The sequence below is a fragment of the Rhinopithecus bieti genome, unplaced genomic scaffold (genome assembly GCF_001698545.2).
Source record: "Rhinopithecus bieti isolate Rb0 unplaced genomic scaffold, ASM169854v2 scaffold_34813, whole genome shotgun sequence".
Lineage (NCBI taxonomy): Eukaryota > Metazoa > Chordata > Mammalia > Primates > Cercopithecidae > Rhinopithecus > Rhinopithecus bieti.
This window is the reverse complement of record NW_016814789.1, coordinates 176,962-182,750: the sequence shown is the minus strand read 5'-3', so window position 1 is coordinate 182,750 and position 5,789 is coordinate 176,962. Positions and strand designations below refer to the sequence as shown.

Genomic DNA, 5,789 nt, shown 5'->3' with positions numbered 1-5,789 from the left:
GGTCTCGATCTCCTGACCTCGTGATCCGCCCGTCTCGGCCTCCCAAAGTGCTGGGATTACAGGCTTGAGCCACCGCGCCCGGCCTATTATTACATTTTTAAAATTTCTTTCATGGTCATTTTAACTATTTCTCCTACTGTATTTTATTTGCAAAATAACTTACGTGATTAGAAACTGTAGTTTTAAGATGAATGCAGAAAATGATTTAAATGATGATAATGGTGAATAATTATTACTTTCTTAGGGTCATCATGTCATAGATGGAAGAAGGTCAAGACTGATGAATATTATGCTTCTTCAAACTTTCTTAACGGTAAGGATTTTATCTCCTACTAACCACAGATCATTATAATATCCATTTCAGCTCTATGGGTCTTACAGTTAAAAAAAAATCCGCCAGGTTTCTGAAATGAATATTTTGCTTTAATTGTATCACAGTAGTTCCTCTTTATCTTTGGGAGATATGTTCAGTGACCTTCAGTGGATGCCTGAAGTCAGAGATAGAACTGAACCCTACATACATTATTTTTTTCTATACATATTTACCTATGGTAAAGTTTAATTTATAAATTAGACACAGTAAGAGATTAAAACAATCATTAATAAAATAGAACAAGTTTAACAACACATTGTTCAAATTTTCACTAATAGAAGATTTGTTCTTACCATAGTTCTTAGCAACCTCAGCATATGATTATTTATCTTTCCTGGTTAAATTAAGAACTTTCACCTTTTCTCTTAAGGGAAGCATTTTACAGCTTCTCTTTGGCATATCTGAACTGCCAGTGTCACTACTCTTCGGGTTTGGAGACATTGTTAAGTAATATATGGGTCACTGTAACACAAGCATCATGGCAATTGCAGGACAGTCTCTCTGATCACCAAGAAGGCTATTAAGTGACCAATGGGTGGGGAGCATCTACATCATGGATCCAGTGGGATGGAGTACAATGATGTGAGATTTCATCATGCTACTCAAAAACCTATGAATTTTATATTTCTAGAATTTTCCACTTAAAATTCCAGACCACAGTTGATTTTAGGTAACTGGCACCACAGATATCAAAACTCTTGATAAGGGGGGAATTACTATATTGTTGTAATATTTCATCATCTCAAAGCTGTCCCAAATATATTAATATAAATATGGGCTATAAAATACTGCTTGATTCTAAATTCAACCAAAAGCCCAAGTAGGCTTTTAAAAATATTGTTAATATTTTAATTTACATTATATTTGTTTTTAAAAGTTAAATGTTGGATATAAACATTTATAATATAGATTTTGTTAATGTTATATCTACTACATTGAATCAGTCTTTACGTTGCATGTCATTTTCCAAAAGGTCAAAATAACAAAAAAATTGTTTAAAGTATACAATTATTTGAATAAGCAGAATTCTATTAAAGGACATTGAAGAGTATATTTTTAAGCATCTTGTAATTTGGAATTTTGAGCACTTCTCTAATTTGTACAACAGCAGTTTTATTTAGTTTAAATCAGAATCAGTCTATTTGTAAGTATTTTGACACACAAAAAAAACTGTAAGCAGCTAGTGTGTACACCTAAAATATTAGTTCTATGAAATGGCTTTCAAACAAGTGTTTTTGCTATAATTCAGAGAAACTTTGATACTCTAAATAGACATTTGGTAAACATTTAGCTACCCAGAAAGTTTGTAAAACAGCCCAGCACCTTTTCCTCTTAGTCCCCTAAGTTCAGTATATTCACTCTTTTTCAGTAAATGAAAACTTCAGGATAAAATTACCTTGGTAAATAGGGTGACACAACAGCAATGGGAATTGACTGCTTCAGTTGTCTTCCTCGATATTTTTTTTCTCTTGTCAGAACAAATTCTCATTCCTACTGTCTGTTATACCTGCTGAGTTTGGTGCTCCATAGCATGGCAAAAATGTCCACCTCTCCTCTGCACACGCATATCCTACTCTAAACTTCAGCTTGTCTCATTTGCCATTCATGACATATATGATTTCCATTTGATTAAAAAAATTACTAATTTTTTTGTTGTTGCTATTATTACTTTTTGTTAGCCTCTAAACATGTATTTCAGTGAGGTGTGAGGTATAAAGAGGGCAGAGAAACAAATATGTGTTCTCCATTTGCTACGCTGAATTTTTTAAATAGTTGTAATAGTCATTTTGTTAAATTTACTAGGCAGAAATTTATTTCTATTTTGTAATATTTTTTCTTGTAAAAGTCAGGCTGCATTAAAAATCAAGTTTCTAAAAGGTGCCAGGCCCTGTCGATTGTAGATTCTGATGTATTACAGATCTGGTGCATAAGGCAAACAATTTAATTTTTAGAATAAAGTAAAGGAAACATCGTTGTGACATTGAAATGGTTAAATATTTCTTAATCCAAAACTAAAAGTGTCAATCATAAAAAAGATAATTTAACCTATATAGATTCTGTAAATGTTGTTAATCATAAGAGAGTTGAAAGGCAACCCACATCATGGAAATAAATACTTGGAGTGCATACAGATTAAAGAAATACAAATCATGACAAAAAGAAAAGTGGGCTAAAATATTTGAACAAATTCTTATAAAACATGCCATCCATATAGGAGGAGGAGGAGGAGAAGGAGGAGGAGGAGAAGGAGGAGGAGGAGAAGGAGGAGGAGGAGAAAGAGAAGGAGAAGGAGAAGAAGGAGAAGAAGAAAGAAGAAGAAGAAGAAGGAGAAGGAGAAGGAGAAGGAGAAGGAGAAGAAGAAGGAGAAGAAGAAGAGGAAGAAGAAGAAGAGAGTAGGAAGGAAAGGGGGAAGAGGAGAAAAAAAGAAAATCAGATTAACTCATTAAACTCTAGAAGGTACAAATTAATACCATAATGAGATACATTGCTCACTTATTCGAATCCAAAATTGAAATACACAAATTTTGATAAGGACATGGAGAAAAAGGAAATGCACACTCTGCTGGTGGGAGAATAAGCTGTAAACCACTTTGGAAAAGAGTTGGCTATGTCTCTACTAAAGTTAAACATATGCACATTGTAAAACCCAGCAATTCCATTCCCGGGTATATACATAAAACCATTTTCTTAAAATTAAAATGTATGTATTGAATGTTCATGGAAGCACCACTCTTAACAGCCCCAACCTGAGATAATTCAAACACTCTACGATAGAATGCATTTTTTTAAGTATGGTATATTCACAAGATACATTAATATGCAGCAATGAAAACAGATAACCTAAAATTACATGCAAAAATATGAAAGAATCTCACAAATATGACACTGAAAAAAGAATACAAACACAAAAATCTGTGTTTTATGTAATTCTGTGAATATATTGTTCATATAAACTGTAAAAATTATATTAATAGGCAAAATTCATCTATGCTATTAGATGCAGAACATTCTTGGGTGGAGATAGGGGCTCTTTGGAGGATTTTCTAGTTGTTAATTTGGGTGCTGGTTTCACAAATGTTTTCAACTTATAAAAATTCATGGACATTTTATGTATAATTTTCATTAAGTTTATGATACTTTAATAAAAAGTTTAAAATATAGCAATTTAGCAAGGGTAGAAAGAGGAGGACACAGTTAATGATAAAATAAATTTCATTTTGTATTCATAAATGTTGAAATGTGTGCTGGGTAACTTAAGAGTTCATTCTACTGTTCTTCCTACTTTTGTGTAAAATGAAATCTTTTCATAATAAAAAAGGTAAAACATAGGTAAAAAGTAAAAACGAAAGAACTTCTTACCTGCAGATATATCTCTAGATCTGAGATTAATACCACCATGAAATAACCACTGAAAAAGTTAAAGTATTTGATCATGATGTTCACCGATATTATCTAAAGTGCCTAGAACAGTGCACAGCCTATAGTAGGCACACAATAAGCATTTGCTAAATGAAATAATGATTGAACCTGGAAGGCCGCTCTAGAGCTGAAGAGGGAAAGCTTCATTTTTTTTCTCTCCGAAGGTTCCCTAAAAATGAACTGATGAAAGGCAGATTAACAGGAGAAAAAGGCAACCAAAATTTATGTAATGTGTACAGGGGAAAATCACAGGAGAGTGATTATTCCATAACTAATCAGATCTAGATGCTAATATACCTTTCTTCGTCAAGGAAGGGGAGAGGCGAAATGTGGCAACATTGAGAGGTGGAAATAATTTTTTAGGAGGAACAAATGGGCCTGGCACTCGAGAGGTGACAACGTGCTAGCAGCCCTCTCTAGATCTTGGCGCCTCCTCTAACTCGGCGTCTGCTCTAGCCGGGCTCCACCAGCCCTTCAGCCCGCTGCTGCCATGTCGGGGCCCCTCTCCGGGGCTGGCTGAGGCCGGAGCCGGCTCCCTCTGCCGGCGGGGAGGTGTGGAGGGCAAGGCGGACGGGAGCAGGGGGCGGCGCTAGCGGTAGGGCGGCGGTTCCGGTTGGGCGCCGGCCGGGCAGGCACGCACTCTGCGCAGCAGGCAACATGCCCGCGCCTGCTGGGCTTCATCAGTGGACCAGCTCCCTCTGGGCTGCCTGAATGCCCGGGCTGGGTGCCGCAAAGTCCCGCGGCCAGTGCTAGTGAGAGGTGACGGGTGTAGAGTTGGGCTTCTGGGCTTCTGGGACGCGTGTAGAGTTGGAGAACTTTTCTATCTGGCTAAAGGTTTGTAAAAGCACCAGTCAGCGCCCTCTGTCTAGCTAATCCGGTGGGGACTTGGAGAACTTTTGTGTCTAGCTAAGGGTTGTAAACACACCAATCAGCTCTCTGTAAAATGGACCAATCAGCAGGATGTGGGTGGGGCCAGAGAAGGGAGAAAAGGGCCACCAGGGCCAGCAATGGCACCTGTCTTGGATCTCCTTACACACTGTGGAAGCCTTGTTCTTTTGCACTTCCCAATAAATCTTGCTGCTGCCCACTCTTTGGGTCTGCGTAGCCTTTAACCGCAAAGGTCTGCAGCTTCCCTCCTGAGACCAGCGAGACCACAAACCCACCAGAAGGGATGAATAACTCCAGACGAGCCACCTTTAAGAGCTGTAACACTCACTACTAAGGTCTTCAGCTTCACTCCTGAGGTCAGCGAGACCACGAACCAACCAGAAGGAAGAAACTATGGACACATTTGAACGTCTGAAGGAACAAACTCCAGACACACCATCTTTAAGAACTGGAACACTCACCATGAGGGTCCATGGCTTCATTCTTGAAGTCAGTGAGACCAAGAAATCACTAATTCTGGACATACTCATACAGTGGTTAGTAAATGAATATCTTTGAGAACGGAATGGACCTGGAGGAAATAGACAATGGCTCATGACAAAATCTGTCCAGATGAGGTTACATTCCTCAATCTCCCTTCCTGTGATATGAGTTCTGTTTTGAAATCTCAGGGAAGGGACAAACGGTAATTGTTTTCTTTATTGGCACTTCTGTCCCTCCTGCACAGAGGGGAAAAGATTCTTCCAGCATCTGTTGGTGTCCAAGGGCATTTTATTCAAAATACTGTGCATACCAAGGTACCATATTTTGGAGTGACAGTTCTTGGATTTCTTCACCATATAGTTGAGGTAATTACGTTGCGGAAATAAGGCTTAATAAAAGTCTCCAACTCTAAATTTGGAGATTGTGGTTGTGTTGTATAAGTGCAAAAAAGATAAAATCTGGCTTTAGTGTATTCTGCCTCTATACTCATCCTCTCTTGGAAGCCCAAATCACTTCCTTAAGCAAAACAAGATCCCTGGTATGAAAGTAACAATGTTTGTCTTCTCTGTGAGGCAAATATCTTTGCCTCATAATCTCATCCATGCCACTCATTTCTTTGTACTTC

At 37.8% G+C, this 5,789-nt stretch overlaps 1 long non-coding RNA gene across 2 annotated transcripts in view; it reads right to left on the bottom strand.

The window, feature by feature from the left end:
* The window catches only part of LOC108515450 (uncharacterized), a 37,754-nt gene extending 33,407 nt beyond the window's left edge, over positions 1 to 4,347 (bottom strand). For both annotated transcript variants that reach the window (XR_001881527.1, XR_001881526.1), the window contains exon 1: positions 4,091 to 4,347. This is a non-coding gene — a long non-coding RNA (uncharacterized LOC108515450). The remainder of the gene's footprint in view (positions 1 to 4,090) is intronic.
* Positions 4,348 to 5,789: the final 1,442 nt, after the last annotated feature.